The 17,572-nt window shown below is 44.0% G+C and overlaps 1 protein-coding gene across 7 annotated transcripts in view; it reads right to left on the bottom strand.

Moving 5' to 3' along the window:
- ZNF438 (zinc finger protein 438) overlaps window positions 1-16,755 on the bottom strand; it is a 184,455-nt gene extending 167,700 nt beyond the window's left edge. For 3 of the 7 annotated variants that reach the window (XM_043479146.1, XM_043479145.1, XM_043479141.1), the window contains exon 1: window positions 16,266-16,755. The gene's annotated coding sequence lies outside the window, so the exon portion shown is untranslated. Of the gene's footprint in view, window positions 1-15,643; window positions 15,978-16,129; window positions 16,236-16,265 lie in introns of those variants that run through there. The other 4 variants (XM_043479143.1, XM_043479142.1, XM_043479144.1 and 1 more) reach the window with 4 other exon arrangements.
- Between the last annotated feature and the right edge of the window lie 817 nt (window positions 16,756-17,572).

The raw sequence follows: 17,572 nt of genomic DNA, 5'->3' as shown, positions 1-17,572 counted from the left end.
GTACCTGAACTGAAAACTTCCAGATGTATGAGCTGGATTTAGAAAAAGGAGAGGAACCAGAGATCAAATTGCCAACATCTGCTGGATCATAGAAAAAGCAGGGCAACTCCAAAAAAGGATCCACTTCTGCTTACTGACTACGCTAAAGCCTTTGACTGTGTGGATCACAACAAATTGAAAAATTCTTAGAGATTGGAATACCAGACCACCTTACCTGTCTCCCAAGAAACCTGTATGCAAGTCAAGAAGCAGCAGTTAGAACTGGACATGGAACAACGGACTGGTTCAAAGTTGGGAAAGGAGTACAATAAGGCTGTATGTTGTCACCCTGTTTGTTTAACTTACACGCAGAGTACACCATGTGAAATGCCAGATTGGATGAATCACATGGGAATCAAGATTGCCAGGAGAAATATCAACAACCTCAAATAAGCAGATGATACCAATCTAATGGCAGAAAGTAAAGAGGAACTGAAGAGCCTCTAGAAGAGGATGAAAGAGGAGAGTGAAAAACCCGGCTTAAAACTCAACATTCAAAGAAATAAGATCATCCAGTCCCATCACTTCATGGCAAACAGATGGGGGAAAAGTGGAAGGAGTAACAGACTTGAGCTCCAAAATCACTGGGGATGGTGACTGCAACCATGAAATTAAAAGACACTTGCAACTTGGAAGAAAATCTATGACAAACCTAGACAGAGTATTAAAAAGCAGGGGAATTCCAGAAAAACTACTTCTGCTTCACTGACTACGCTAAAGCCTTTGACTGTGTGGATCACAGCAAACTGGAAAATTCTTAAAGAGATGAGAATACCAGACCACCTTACCTCCTGAGAAACCTGTATGTAGAACAAGAAGCAACAGTTAGAATGGGACAGGGAACAACAAACTGGTTCCAAATTGGGAAAGGAGCATATCAAGGCTATATAGTCACCCTGCTTATTTAACTTATATGCAGAGTACATCACAGGAAATGCTGGGCTGGATGACTCACAAGCTAGAATCAAGATTGCTGGGAGAAATATCAACCACCTCAGATATGCAGATGGTTTCACTTTAATGGCAAAAAGTGAAGAAGAACTAAAGAACTTATTGATCAAAGTGAAAGAGGAGAGTGAAAAACTTGGCTTAAAACTCAATATTCAAAAAATGAAAATCATGGCATGCCGACCCATCACTTCGTGGCAAATAAACAGGGGAAATGTGGAAACAGTGTTGGATTTCATTTTCTTGGGCTCCAAAATCACTGTGGATGGTGACTGCAGCCACAAAATTGAGACACTTGCTCCTTGGATGAAAAATGACAAACCTAACATTTTGCTGACAAAGGTCTGTATAGTCATAGTTTTTCAAGTAGTCATGTACTGATGTGAGACATCAGTATCATAAAGAAGGCTGTTGGTTTAGTCGCTAAGTCGTGTCTGACTCTTGTGGACCCCATGGATTATAGCCTGCCAGGCTCCTCTGTGCATGGGATTCTCCAGGCAAGAATACTGGAGTGGGTTGCCATTTCCTCCTCCAGGGGATCTTCTCAACCCAGGAATCGAACCTGGGTCTCCTGCATTGCAGGCAGATTCTTTACTGACTGAGCTATGAGGGAAGCCCTAAAGAAGGCTGATAAGCATCAAGAAATGATGCTTTCAAACTGTGGTGTTGGAGAAGACACATGAGAGTCCCTTGGACTGCAAGGAAATCAACCCTGAATATTCACTGGAAGGACTAGGGCTGAAGCTGAAGCTCCAGTACTTTGGCCACCTGATGCAAAGAGCTGACTCAATGGAAAAGACCCTGATGCTGGGAAAGACTGAAGGCAAGAGGAGAAGGGAAGAGACAGAGGATGAGATGGTTGGATGGCATCACCAACTCAATGGATGTGAGTTGGAGCAAATTTGGGGAAAGAGTAAAAGACAGCGAAGCCTGGCAAGCTGCAGTCCACGGGGATGCAAAGAGTCAGACACGACTTGGTGACTGAACAACAACAAAAGAGACTAATAAGGGTTCTAATTAGACTATTAGAATGAATGGGAATCCTATCCCAAATAGAAATCCCTCTAATCAGATAGGCAAAGTAAATTGTGCGAGAGGGATGCGTGACCCAAGTATGCTCAAATATGGCTGAGAGCTATCTTTGTGCTGCTTTTGGCCTTAGTGTTCTCAAAAAATAAATTCTAAATAGCCAGTACTGCTACCTTATGGCTTCCCAAAGCTCAGTGAAGCATCCACTCAAGTCTGATCAGAGTAGGATTACAAACACTGAAATACTAATTGATTCAAGTGCCAACATGAACATTTGACTAGGTGTTGAAGGAAACCACATCACCCCAAAATAATCTTGACACATTATTTTGAATGAAAGACATTTAAGAAATAGCAGGTGCAGAAGGACACTCTGAGACTCCTTTGTCCTTCCTGAGAGCAAGAGATAAAACTCCCAAGTGAAAGGTACCTTCCCCATAGCAGGAGGAAGGAAGACATTCTTATCAGCAGAGGCGGGGGACTGGGGGCTGGGAAAGCTGTACAAACAAATCTTATGACAGTAACCCTTATCTTGCCATTATCTCTTCACCACTCACTATCTCTGCCCCACACCCCCTTTGTCTTGTCAATTCTTCACAAATTTATCGTGTGTCTAAAATGTGCAAAAGTTTCCGGCTCTGGTCACTTCTTCAGGTCTTCATTCTCTTGTGACGGCCCCTGTGTATATGTCAAAGTTTAACAAAATGTGTATGTTTTTCTCCTGTTAATCTGTTTTACGTCAGTTTAATCTTCAGGCCCAGCCAGAGACCCAAAGAGGGTGGAGGAGAATTTTCCCTCACCTGCAGGGTCAAGAGGCCTAATTTAGTAAGGTTAGGCAAAGACTTGGTGAATTTATCCAGAAACTGTCAAATTCACTTACAGAGAAGAATCCAAGGAGAGGCAGCACAGCTCGGTGGAAACAGTAAAAAGTCTATGATGTGTTTGGTGACCCTGAATAAGTTCCTTAGTATCTCTGAACACCATTTCCTCCTCTATAAAATAGGAATTATTTCACAGGACTATCAGAAAGATTAAAAGAGATAAAACATAACTAGTAATTTTTTAAATGTCCTAAGGGGACTTCCCTGGTGGTCCAGTGGTTAAGACTCTGAGCTCCCAACGTGGGGGGCACAAGTCCTATCCCTGGTCAGGGAACTAGATCCCACAGGCTGTGCAGTGCAGCCAAAACATAAGTAAATATAAATTAATTAATTAAAAATGTACATTCCTAGTCATTTAAAAAAAAAGGTCCTAACAACCAGATCTCTGAGTCCTCTACTTACTTTGATCTGGTCACTAACTTGCTATTTAACACACAAGAACATACATGACAAGTCATTTGATCTAAATCTGTTTCCTCATCTGTCAAATAGTTGGGGAATGGATACCCTAACACATTTCCTAGAGTATTTATAACCATCACATATGGAAATGAATCTGAAAAAGATTGGTCAAATGTACAAAAACCTGTGTAACTGGGAGATAATTAATTCCATACATACAAAAACAAAGAAGATTCATACGAGCGAACCTATTATAAACCAGGATTATATAATACCCCAATCAAATTAATTTTAGTAAGAAAAAAATGTCATGCCTAAAATCATACCTCAAATGCTAGACACACTGGCCACCACATGGCTGTTAGCTACAAGAATTCTTTTCCATGCAATAAATGAACCAAATGACCTCAGCTCTCCAAAGAACTAAAAGCAGTTCAACAACATCTTTTGTTCAAGTCAGGTGTTTGCCATTTACAACTACTACTTCAATTTCTAAAGCAACAGGAAAAAGAGAAAAAGAAAGCAAGCTATACACTGCAGGGTTTCTCAACATCAGCAGTGTCGACATTTTAACTCAGATAATTTTAAAAAAAAAAGAAGCCCTTTTTACTTTATTTTAGTTGTACTGGGTCTTCATTGTGGCTTGTGAACTTAGCCACCCCGATGCACGTGGGCTCTTAGTTCCCAGACCAGGGATTGAACCCCGTCCTCTGCATCGGAAGTTAGATTCTTAATCCCTGGACCACGAGGGAAGTTCCTAACCTAAATAGTTTTTTGATGTTGGGGTCGCCCTGGGTACCGTAGGTTATTGAGGTGTTTCCCTGGCCTGCACTAACTAGATGCCAGGAGCAATGTGCCCCCATCCTCACCCCACCAACACACACGCATTTGGGACAACTAAAAATGCCTCCAGCCTTTGCAAATGTCCCCAGGGTGGGTTGGGGGAAGGTATAAAGTCATCCCCAGCTGAGATTCACTGAGCTATAGCCTCATTACAACATTCCAGTATTTATTTCATATCTGGGGCTTCCCTTGTGGCTCAGCTGGTAAAGAATCCGCCTGCAATACGGGAGACAGGGGTTCAATCCCTGGGTTCGGAAGATCCCCTGGAGAAGGGAAAGGCTACCCACTCCAGTATCCTGGCCTGGAGAATTCCATGGACTGTATAGTCCATGGGGTTGCAAAGAGTTGGACACGACTGAGTGACTTTCACTTTCACTCTCTCTTTCTCTCAGGTCAGTTCAGTCGCTCAGTCGTGTCCGACTCTTTGTGACCCCATGAACCAGAGCACACCAGGCCTCCCTGTCCATCACCAACTCCTGGAGATTACCCAAACTCATGTCCATTCTGTGATGCCATCCAACCATCTCATCCTCTGTCGTCCCCTTCTCCTGCCTTCAATCTTTCCCAGCATCAGGGTCTTTTCAAATGAGTCATCTCTTCAAATCAGGTGGCCAAAGTATTGCAGTTTCAGCTTCAACATCAGGCCTTCCAATGAACACCCAGGACTGATCTCCTTTAGGATGGACGGGTTGGATCTTCTTTCAGTCCAAGGAACTCTCAAGAGTCTTCTCCAACACCACAGTTCAAGAGCATCAATTCTTCAGTGCTCAGCTTTCTTTATAGTCCAACTCTCACATCCATGCATGACTACTGGAAAAACCATAGCCTTGACTACACAGACCTTTGTTGACAAAGTAATGTCTCTGCTTTTTAACACGCTCTCTAGGTTGGTCATAACTTTCCTTCCAAGGAGTAAGCATCTTTTAATTTCATGGCTGCAGTCACCATCTGCAGAGCTCTTGGAGCCCACAAAAATAAAGTCAGCCACTGTTCCCACTGTTTCCCCATTTATTTGCCATGAAGTGGTGGGACCAGATGCCATGATCTTAGTTTTCTGAATGTTGAGCTTTAAGCCAACATTTTCACTCCCCTCTTTCACATTCATCAACAGGCTCTTCAGTTCTTCACTTTCTGCCATAAGGGTGGTGTCATCTGCATATCTGAGGTTATTGATATTTCTCCCGGCAATCTTGATGCCACCTTGTGCTTCATCCAACCCAGTGTTTCTCATGATGTACTCTGTATATAAGTTAAATAAGCATGGTGACAATATACAGCCTTGACATACTCCTTTTCCTACTTGGAACCAGTCTGTTCTTCCATGTCCAGTTCTAACTGCTGCTTCCTGACCTGCATACAAGTTTCTCAAGAGGCAGGTCAGGTATTCCCATCTCTTTCAGAATTTTCCACAGTTTATTGTGATCCACACAGTCAAAGGCTTTGGCACAGTCAATAAAACAGAAACAGATGTTTTTCTGGTACTCTCTTGCTTTTTCGATGATCCAGCAGATGTTGGCAATTTGATCTCTGGTTCCTCTGCCTTTCCTAAAACCAGCTTGAACATCTGGGAGTTCACGGTGCATGTATTGCTGAAGCCTGGCTTGGAGAATTTTGAGCATTACTTTACTAGCGTGTGAGATGAGTGCAATTGTGCGGTAGTTTGAACATTCTTTGGCATTGCCCTTCTTTGGGACTGGAGTGAAAACTGACCTTTTCCAGTCCTGTGGCCACTCCTGAGTTTTCCAAATTTGTTGACATATTGAGTGCAGCACTTTCACAGCATCATCTTTCAGGATTTGAAATAGCTCAACTGGAATTCCATCACCTCCACTAGCTTTTTTGCAATGATGCTTCCTAAGACCCACTTGACTTCACATTCCAGGATGTCTGGCTCTAGGTGAATGATCACACCATCATCATCTCGGTCGTGAAGATATTTTTTGTACAGTTCTTCTGCATATTCTTGCCACCTCTTCCTAATATCTTCTGCTTCTGTTAGGTCCATACCATTTCTGTCCTTCATTGAGCCCATCATTGCATGAAATGTTCCCTTGGCATCTCTAATTTTCTTGAAGAGATCTCTAGTCTTTCCCATTCTATTGTTTTCCTCTATTTCTTTGCATTGATCGCTGAGGAAGGCTTTCTTATCTCTCCTTGCTATTCTTTGGAACTCTGCATTCAAATGGGTATATCTTTCCTTTTCTCCTTTGCTTTTCACTTCTCTTCTTTTCATAGGTATTTGTTAAGACCTCCTCAGACAGCCATTTTGCTTTTTTGCATTTCTTTTTCTTGGGGATGGTCTTAATCCCTGTCTCCTGTACAATGTCATGAACCTCCATCCATAGTTCATCAGGCACTCTGTCTATCAGATCTAGTCCCTTAAATACCCCACTTTCTTCAATTTAAGTCTGAATTTGGCAATAAGGAGTTCATGATCTGAGCCACAGTCAGCTCCTGGTCTTGTTTCTGCTGACTGTATACAGCTTCTCCATCTTTGGCTGCAAAGAATATAATCAATCTGATTTCGGTGTTGGCCATCTGGTGATGTCCATGTGCAGAGTCTTTTCTTGTGTTGTTGGAAGAGGGTGTTTGCTATTATCAGTGCATTCTCTTGGCAGAACTCTGTTAGCCTTTGCCCGGCTTCATTCTGTACTCCAAGGCCAAATTTGCCTGTTACTCCAAGGTGTTTCTTGACTTCCTACTTTTGCATTCCAGTCCCCTATAATGAAAAGGACATCTTTTTGAGGTGTTAGTTCTAAAAGGTCTTGTAGGTCTTCATAGAACCATTCAACTTCAGCTTCTTCAGCATTACTGGTCAGGGCATAGACTTGGATTATCATAATATTGAATGGTTTGCCTTGGAAATGAATAGAGATCATTCTGTCATTTCGGAGACTGCATCTAAGTACTGCATTTTGGACTCTTTTATTGACCATGATGGCTATTCCATTTCTTCTAAGGGATTCCTGCCCACAGTAGTAGATAATGGTCATCTAAGTTAAATTCACCCATTCCAGTCCACTTTAGTTCACTGATTCCTAGAAGGTCGATGTTCACTCTTGCCATCTCCTGTTTGAGCACTTGCAATTTGCCTTGATTCATGGACCTAACATTCTAGGTTCCTATGCAATATTTCTCTTTACAGTATCAGACCTTGCTTCTATCACTAGTCACATCCACAACTGGGTGTTGTTTTTGCTTTGGCTCTATCCCTTCATTCTTTCTGGATTTATTTCTCCACCAATCTCCAGTGGCATATCGGGCACCCACCGACCTGGGGAGTTCCTCTTTCAGTGTCCTATCTTTTTGCCTTTTCATACTGTTCATGGGGTTCTCAAGGCAAGAATACTGAAGTGGTTTGCCATTCCCTCCTCCAGTGGACCACATTCTGAGACTGATAGATTAGAGTGCAGTTGGGAGCTAACAGTTTTGCAGTATAAGAGCTCAGTAAAAGAATGCTGTCTATAGGAGAATTATAGGTACAGGAGGGAGTTATGGTTTAATTCTCTTCCATCAACATGCTCTGTTTTTGCTTAATTCTAAGAATTTCCTTCTTAGAAGTTCTTTTGGGGTAACAACTTAGTTAACCAGTCACCAAAGTTTAGTCCCTACCAGACTTACTAATTATTATTCATTAGTGATTATATGGAAAAAAAAATCATGCCTCAAGATTTTGATTTCTAAGCAATCAAATATGAAATGAATCAAAATTAAGTGCTACTTATCTATCTAAATTATTAAACATAGTCAAAGATTTAAAATATTAAGTAAAAGTACACAAATTAGTATTCAGCTAATTACTGTAGATATTTAATACATATATGTTGATGGTAAAATGCAAAAAGAAACCATAAGAAGTAGAATTTTGAGAATTATATTAAATGCCTAGTATACACCATCACTAGGTGTGACACATGGTTTTCTACAAGAAATAATTTCCATATACTTACATTGGTACTCATAACATAGTAGTGAAAGTCATGTCTGACTCTTTGTGACTCCACAGACTATAGCCCAAAAGACTCCTCTAACCATGGACTTCTCCAGGGAAGAATACTAGAGTGGGTAGCCACTGCCTTTTCCAGGGGATCTTCCCGACCAAGGGCTCGAACCTGGGTCTCACGCACTGCAGATTTTTTACCATCTGAACCACCAGAGATGCCTGTTAATTTTGCCTAGGTAAATATATATTTCACCTGATCAGTGTGACAGTGACTTCTGTTGTCATCAAACACAAGAGCTGACCACCACTCCCCCTCTGCTGGGAGCTACCTGATACAAATAACCATCAGCCTGCTCTCTGGGGCTGCCCAGGTGGTACTAGTGGTAAAGAACCTGCCTGCCTAATGCAGGAGATGTAAGACATGCAGGTTCGATCCCTGAGTCAGGAAGATCCCCTGAACAAGGGCATGGCAACCCATTCCAATATTCCTGCCTGGAGAATCTCAAGAACAGAGGAACCTTGGTAGTTACAGTCCATGGGCTCACAAAGAGTTGGACACAACTGAAGCAACTTAGCATGCACCCACAGCCTGCTCTCCCAGAGCCTGAACTCAAAAAATGACAAAGCATGAGCCATCAATAGGTCACTGTAGACACAATTCTACTTGATACCATGTCTAATGTTCTAAAGGAAGCTACTGTAATTGTGGTAAAAAATAATAATAATAGTCATGTCAACTCCACTAAATTTAGAGACACTGCAATAGCAGAGTTAAAATTCTGTGAGCTGCAACATGAAACAGCACATCTTTCAATTTTAAAACTTGTGGCAGGTTCCTGTTTAGAGTTCTGGTAGACTTCGTTGTTCAGATCAACTCTGCTGCTGAAAGCTAAAAAAGCTAAACAAAATATAATTGTACATGTTGTAACAGAAAAGCTCGGAAATTAATCATGAAATCTACAATGGTGTAAATTTATATAATCTTTCATAGTTTGAATTTGAAATACACATATTAGGAAGTAATACAATTGTGATAAATGTGTGTAGGTTATAGTATGCCCTGAAAGAGATTCATGGAAATAAGATACCTATTTTTGTGTGTATTGTTCATATTCCTATGTTTCCACATTGTTCCACATATAAGAGATGTAATCTATAATTCTGTTCATGACAAATATCACCAGATTCTCTTTCTCAGACAAAAAAATATAACTCAATGTTAAAGAGGATCAGCAGAGAAACTCAAACTTACTCCAATGTGCAGAACTTTGGCACAATTCACTGAAATCCATGGAAACCTGCCTAAATACTTCACACAACCCCTCTGTGGTCCTCTATTATGCAAGCTGCAACATTTCAAGCCAACTCCTTTATTCACTAGTGAGCCCTGTCAACACTGAGGTAATAGAACTGGAAAAACTCATCACTCCACCGTGATATTCAAATATCAAATTGTATTTCATTTGGCAATAATTACACAGTTGCCAAATAAAACTAACGCAAATATAGTACACTAGACAAGGCTTCGAGTCATTCTTTTCTTGAAACAGACTCCTGGGGAGCCTCGAATTGATCCTGTGATTGCTGAGGCATTCCTTCTCTCCTCTGACCCCTTCCCGCCCCACCCCTCACGCATGTTCCAGGATGAACTCATCGGCATGCATTTCTGCATTTAGCCTCCTCTAGTTGTATTCCCACAGGTCCTTCCTCATACTCTGCTCCTCCAGAGGAGAGCTATGTTTTATTCATTTCTGAACTCCTCACACCTAGCCAATGTTCTGCATATAAAGTCATCCCTAATATCTACTCCACGGCAGGGACTAGAGATGGAGAAGGAGAAGAAATACAGACTTCACCCTCTGGAAACTCACAGAAAGGGAATATGGGATACGGGCTGCCTGAACAGAATCAAGTAATGAAAGGCCAGTTAGCCTGTGTTTCTTTCTCCTCTTGCCATTCAAGGCTTGCTGTTGTTGTTCAGTTGCTAAGTCCTGTCCAACTCTTTGAGATGCCATGAACTACAGCACACCAGGTTTCCCAGTCCTTCACTATCTCCCAGAGTTTGCTCAAACTCCTGTCCAGTGAGTGACGCAATCTAACAATCTCATCCTTTGTCACCCCCTTCTCCTCCGGCCCTCAATCTTTTTTCCCCAGCATCATGGTCTTTTCCAGTGAGTTGGCTCTTTGCATCAGGTGGCCAAAGTACTATGGATTCAGCATCAGCATCAGTCCTTCCAATGAATATTCTGGGTTGACTTCCTTTAGGATTGACTGGTTTGATCTTCTTGCTGTCCAAGGGATTGTCAAGAGTCTTCTCCAGCACCACAGTTGGAAAGCATCAATTCTTCAGCACTCAGCCTTCTTTATGGGCCAACTCTCACATTCATACATGACTACAGGAAAAACAACAGATTTGATTTTATGTATCTTTGTCATCAAAGTGATGGTTCTGCTTTTTAATACTCTGTCTAGATTTCTCATAGCTTTTCTTCCAAGATGCAAGTGTCTTTTTTGATTTCAAGGCTGCAGTCACCACCCACAGTGATTTTGGAGCCCAAGAAAATAAAGTGTTACTGTTTCCACTTTGTCCCCATCTACTTGCCATGAAGTGATGGGACTTGATGCCATGACCTTAATTTTTTGAATGTTGAGTTTTAAGCTGGGTTTTTTACTCTCCTCTTTCACCCTCATCTAGAGGCTCTTTAGTTCCTCTTCACTTTCTGCCATTAGATTGGTTCAGTTCCGTTCAGTCATTCAGTCGTGTCCAATTCTTTGCCTGGTAGGCTGCAGTCCATGGGGTCGCTAGGAGTCAGACACAACTGCGCGACTTCACTTTCACTTTTCACTGTCATGCATCGGAGAAGGAAACGGCAACGCACTCCAGTGTTCTTGCCTGAAGAATCCCAGGGACAGGGAAGCCTGGTGGGCTGCTGTCTATGGGGTCACATAGAGTCAGACATGACTGAAGTGACTTAGCAGCAGCAGCATGTGAGCACAATTGTACAGTAGTTTGAATGTTCTTTGGCATTGCCCTTCTTTGGGATTGGAATGAAAACTAACCTTTTCCAGTCCTGTGGCCACTACTGAGTTTTACAAATTTGCTCATATATTGAGTGCAGCACTTTAACAGCATCATATTTTAGAATTTGAAACAGCTCAGCTGGAATTTCATCACCTCCACTAGCTTTGTTTGTAGTAAGGCTCCCTAAGGCTCAGTTGACTTCACATTCCAGGATGTTTGGCTCTAGGTGAGTGGTCACACCATCATGGTCATCTGGGTCATTAAGACCCTTTTTTTATAGTTCCTCTGTGTATTCTTTTCTCTTTTCTTGAAGTAAACTCAATTTTTATTCTTCTATATAAAACATAGATATAAGCATAAAATCTCCTTAAAGAGCTTGCAACCCTGAGGCGATGTCCTTGGGTATATAAAGTATACAGCAATAGCAAATGAAATCTGAGCTCCAGGAATGAAAATGGACTTCAAAAACATAATATTTATACAATTGCACACATACCAATAGTATTCTATGCCTCATCTAGTCTCTGAATCCAACTACATCAACTGCCTTTCAGTTTGAACACTGGACAGCCTGACTCCCTACATATATTCCATCATACACAATGCCTCCTTTCCAACTGAAATTTAATAAATTAACATGGGATTTACATATAGGGATTTCTATATGGTGAGTGCATTGCCAGAAAGCATAACCAGTTTTTGACAACAGCATCTTCCCACATAAAAACTTTGGCCCTCAGAGGGAAGTTGATGCCATCTGACTACAGTAACCTTGAGGGGGGAAGGTCCTTGAGGGTCCCCTGGGATCCTCCAGAGGTGAGGTGTTTCATATAACCTGAGGGCTGCATCAAGGGTCCTCTGTGTATTCCTATCACCTCTTCTTAATCTCTTTTGCTTCTATTAGCGCCTTACTGTTTCTGTCCTTTACAGTGCCCATCTTTGCATGAAATGTTCCCTTGGTGGTGGTGGTTATTGTTCAGTCACTCAGTTGGGTCTGACTCTTTGCGACCCCATGGACTGCAGCATGCCAGGCTTCCCTGTCCTTTGGTATCTCCAATTTTCTTGAAGAGATCACTAGTCTCTCCCATTCTATTGTTTCCCTGTTTCTTTGCATTGTTCACTGTAAGAAGGCTTTCTTATCTCTCCTTGCTATTCTCTGGTACCCTGCATTCAGCTGAGTATATCTTTCCCTTTCTCCTTTGCCTTTTGTTTCTCTTTTCTCAGCTATTTCTAAGGCCTCCTCAGATAACCACTTTGCCTTCTTGCATTTTTTTTCCTTGGGGATAGTTTTGGTCACTGCCTCCTGTACAATAAACCTCTGTCCATGGTTCTTCAGGCACTCTGTTTACCAGATCTAATCCCTTGAATCTATTCGTCACCTCCACTGTATGATCACAAGGGATTTGATTTAGGTCATACCTGAATGGTCTAGTGGTTTTCCCTACTTTCTTCAACTTAAGCCTGAATTTTGTAATAAGGAGTTCATGATCTGAGCCACAGCCATGTCCAGGTCTTGTTTTAGCTAACTGTACAGAGCTTCTCCATCTTTGGCTGCAAAGAATATAATCAATCTGACTTTGGTATTGACCATCTGGTGATGTCCATGTGTAGAGCTGTCTCATGTTGTTGGAGAGGGTGTTCCCTATGACCAGTGCATTCTCTTGGCAAAACTCTGTTAGCCTTGGCCCTGCTTCATTTTACTCCAAGGCCAAACTTGCCTGTTTCTCCAGGTATCTCCTGACTTCTTACTTTTGCATCCCAACCCCCTATGATGAAAAGGACATCTTTTTTTGGTGTTAGTTCTAGAAGGTCTTGTAGATCTTCCCAGAATCAAATCGTTCAACTTCAGCTTCTTCGGCATTAATGGTTGGGGCATAGCCTTGGATTAATGTGATGTTGAATAAACACAATGAGGAACAAAAGCAGACTTTCTTTTCAGAAATACAAATGTGTATCTTCAGCCCTGACCATTCTTCTGAGTTCCATATTCCTACATCCAAGAGCCTGTTCAATGTGTCAATCTGGTGGGAGTTACAGGGATGAACTGCACGGATTCTAAAACAAGACCGCCTGGGTCTGAATCCCAGCTCCATCACTCCCAAGCTAGGAGACAGCCGGCTTCTTTTGTGGCTCCTCCACACACACACACAACTGTCGTAAGAATTATATGGATGCACATGTGTAAAGGTGCTTAAAACCCAGCCAAGCACACAGTTCACACTGACATGGAGCTTACTGCCATTACCAGCACTGGGACTGCTGTTACTATGTCTGCATGCAAGTTCATGCTATGTCGCTTCAGTCGTGTCCAACTCTTTGCAACACTCTGGACTGCAGCCCTCCAGGCTCCTCTGTCCATAGGATTCTCCAGGCAAGAATACTGGAGAGAGGTTGCCATCCCATCCTCCAGAGGATCTTCCCAATTCAGGAAATCAAACCCGCATCTCTTACATTTCCTGCACTGGCAGGCGGGTTCTTTACCACTAGTGCCACCTGGGAAGCCTGTTACTGTGTCTATGGAGCATCTATAACTTGCCCAAAACAGAATTCATGGTTGTCCTCCCAAACCCCTTCCTCCCTTCTCAGAAAACAGCACCACTGTCCATCCAGCTGTTTGAGCCTAAAACCAGAGAAATCATTACTTCTCCTTCTTCTCACACTCCAACTTCTAGCATCAAAAGTATACTGACTTTGACCATATACCATCATCCCGCCAACTATCTCCCCTAGCCCAAACCCCTGCCATCTCTCCCCAGGCGACAGTAAGAAACGCCCATCTCCCCACTTTCAATACTCCCCACTCCACAGCCCTACTGCTAATTCTCCCTCCAAGAAAACTGCAATCAGATGCTGTTCCCTTGATGCAAGGCTCCCTGTAGTTTCCCATCACATTCAGAGTAGCGTCTTCACACACCCTTGCCCCCTTAGCTCACAAGGGTCCCCCTAGTTGCTGGCCCTCCAGTATCACTTGCCACCACCTTCTCCCTTCCTTGCCTTGTTCTAAACACTCTCCCCTTGCCATGTCTTGGCCACCTCAGACCACTGCTGTTGCTCCTGTCGCAAGACAGTACCATACAATACTCTGAAGTCTGGACTCAGAGGTCGAGCTACCCACATTCAAATACTGTCCCTATCACATTTTAGCTCTGTCTGCAAGCACACAGTTGTTCAGCTGTGTCCGACTCTTTGCAACCCCATGGACTGCAGTCCCCCAGGCTCCACTGTCCATGGAATTTTCCAGGCAAGAATACTGGAGTGGGCTTCCATTTCCTACTCCAAGGGATCTTCCCAACCCAAGCATAAGAACCCACATCTCCTGCATTGGTAGACGGGTTCTTTATCACTGAGCCACCTGGGAAGCCATGAGCATATCCCTAATATTTCTGTGCACCGGTATCCTCATCTATAATAAAAAATGGAGATATGAACACACATCTCAGAAGTTTGTAAAAATCTAATTTAGTGTTTAGAAGAATGCCTCACATAGTTAGCTCTAGGTTAGGGTTTACTGCTACGATTATGCCTGCCTGAAAATTTCTTACCTCAGGTTCTTCCTCTCACTTCCATCAATTCAAAGCCACCTCCTCTGAAATTTATTCCCTGATGGACCCCATGTCAAACAACCTGCCCTGTACTCCCACTGTTGTTCTTATCTTCCTTGACTTCACTGCACTTACCACCATCTGAAATAACATTATGTTCTTATTCTTTGATGCCTGATACCCCCCTGGACCATGAGCTCCACCAGGTTGGCGACTTTGTCTACTTGCTGCTCTATCTGTAGTTCTGACTCAGAACCTGACTTTGAAAATACACATCTCCTATACAGGTCAGTGGACCGGCCGGAGTTTCTTAATAACAATACTTAGCCAGCCTTTCATTTTCGTGATTGTGTCTGAGCCTCAAAAAAGAAACAGTACATATACTATCATCTCCCATTTTAGGGAGGAAAAGAAAGTTCCCAGCTTGGGTGACTTCTCTTTGGACACAAGCTAGTAACAATCAGAAACAAAAATCAGAACCCTTGCTTTCTAAGGCTCTTCAAACTTGGATGGAAGGGTATTGGGCCCCTGAGCTGAATTTACAGAAGTGTTTGTATTCAATTTCCTGAATAAATACACCCTAGGGGCGCCCAATAGTCTTCCTTTCAAAGTTCTTAACAAACACTTGCTCCTGAATTTGAAAAGTTTCATAGTATACACTAACTCATCAAAAATGCACCAACCTCTGGCAAGCCAAGAAAGTCAAGCAGTAACATATGATGAGGTGATATTCCAAACTGACAGATCAACAATCCCTAAAACACAGAGTGTCTGTGTTGAGTATACTGTGCTCATTCCAGGACGCTTTCTCTACAACACCAGACAAGAGGGCGTTTTAATTGCTGAGAACATTCTGATACTGATACCAGTGATTTCTTGACCCCTGTCCACCAAGCTCAGAGACAAGAATTCAGATCTGTGGTCCGGTTCAAGTGTTGTCCGTGATTAGATGGGCGGAAGGAGAGAAGGCAAAATTTTGAAAACATTCCCCTACCTACAAGACCTCTGTCAGATGGCCGCTGGTCACCACATTCTCATAATAACCGACTGGCTTAAGTCTTCTCCTGGCAAGGCTACCTCTCACAACGCTCCAGGCCCTGGGAAATACCCATTAGGGAGGTCAGAGACCGTTATGCCTTCATTTTACACAAAAAAAAGGAAACTGAGGCAGCAAGTGGCTATCCCTTCAGCTCGCCCTCAGCTATCTGGAAGCTGCGGGGACCCCAAAGGAAGCCCAGATGTGCGGGGGTCTCTGCAGGAACCCTGCACCGCTGACTCAACATGTCAAACTCCAGGGCAGTTGGAATTCAGTCCTCTCTACGAGGAAGAAAGGAAAGAGGCTCTTCCCTTGGACTCCCCGTTCTCTGGCCTCCACTGTGGTCCCAACGGAGACCGTGCGAGTCTCCCAGGGCGCGGCCTCGCCGGCTCGCACTGCCGCCCAGCCTGCCACGGAGAGTGCGCTCCCGCCCCGGGCGGGTACCTGTCCCGTCACCGCGTTCAGCGGCTCCCCGGACCGCCCCAGGGGCGGAACCCAAGGCCACCACCGACTCCTGGGGTGCGGACAGCTGGGCGAGCCCCGGAGGCCCAAGCAGCTTCAGGAATCCTCAGAAACTTACAGTTTTCCTACCGCGTACGCGTCACGGCGAGGTGACGTCAGAGGACCCGGCGCCTGGGCAGGTCAGGCCGCGGGGCACCGCCCCCCGCGCAACAGCGGGAGACACGCCCCTTCCTCAACGGCCCCGCCCCGCCGCGGGGCCCTGGGCGCGGAGCAGGCGCAGACGGCCCGCGTGGCTGCCTCCGGGAGGGCTTCCCAAACCAGGCCGCCGAGGGCGGGGGCTGCTTGAGAGAGCTGTGCTCTAGCCGTGGGGCCGGGAGCGAGGCAACAATGGGAGTGGGCAAAGACCCTGGGAACACAGCAAACAGGGTGTCGCCAAGGGGCTGGGCGCCAGAGTTGTGAAGTAAATTTTCCACAGACTTTGCCTTTCTTCCCTCACGTGTTCGTTAAAAGTTCTCCACGTGCGGAAGCAGCCATTTGTTCTCCACCAGGTGCTGCGGCCCCCTTCGCCGGGAGCGCTCAGGTCTCCCACCAGCCCTTGCTCCTATGCCGCCCCGCCCCGACTCCGCCCCAAGGGTTCGGCCCCGCCCATGCCGAGTATGCTCCTCCCCAACCAGGCCACCCCCTCCGTTGGCCCCGCCCCCTAGGGTCCGCCCTTCCGGCTCCAACTGGAGGCAGGACCGGCGCCGCGCGACCCCGCCCTGCCCTGGCGGCTGTTCTAACGTTTTACTTGAGTTTTTAGTCTTTCCCTTTCGTACTAGATTTCCAACTTTTGCACAGGTTCCACTATATTGGCTTTAACAGACGATGATCTGTATAAACAAAATATTTACGCGTCTTCGCTCGTGTAAACTTTCCACCTCTTCCTCACCAGGTGACATTTTCCTGCGCCAACCCGGGTCTCTGCTATTTTATGCTCTTTTCTGGTTAAAAGATGGCTTAGTCAAAGGAAAACTGAAGGCTCGAAGAACCGACAGCAATATATTAAACATTTATTTCTGCCTTGTAGGATTTTTCTATTAGTCTTACAGTCAGAAAGAAAAATAATAATAACACTTTATCCTAAAAAGTGGCTCAAACAACTACGTCTTGAGGAGAAATAAAGAATGGGGAAAAGAGGTCTTGGAAGTAGATGCCAAGGAGGAAGTACGGAAGAGAGAAAGGATCACTTTTTAAAACTTGGAATCAGGACAAATAGCTAGATCAAGCATGGAATTTTGCCAGACAGCTCCAGTGTAAATAAAACCTGAAACAATGGTTTGTTTACACTCTCATTGAAAATACTGTAGTATTTTCATAGGAAAGAGTGATGACGATGACGGGGACTGTTAGCCTTTAACTCTTGACATCTGGGCTGGTTAAAAATAA

The sequence above is a fragment of the Cervus canadensis genome, chromosome 10 (assembly GCF_019320065.1).
Source record: "Cervus canadensis isolate Bull #8, Minnesota chromosome 10, ASM1932006v1, whole genome shotgun sequence".
NCBI classification, from domain to species: domain Eukaryota; kingdom Metazoa; phylum Chordata; class Mammalia; order Artiodactyla; family Cervidae; genus Cervus; species Cervus canadensis.
This window is presented reverse-complemented; position numbering and strand designations above follow the sequence as displayed.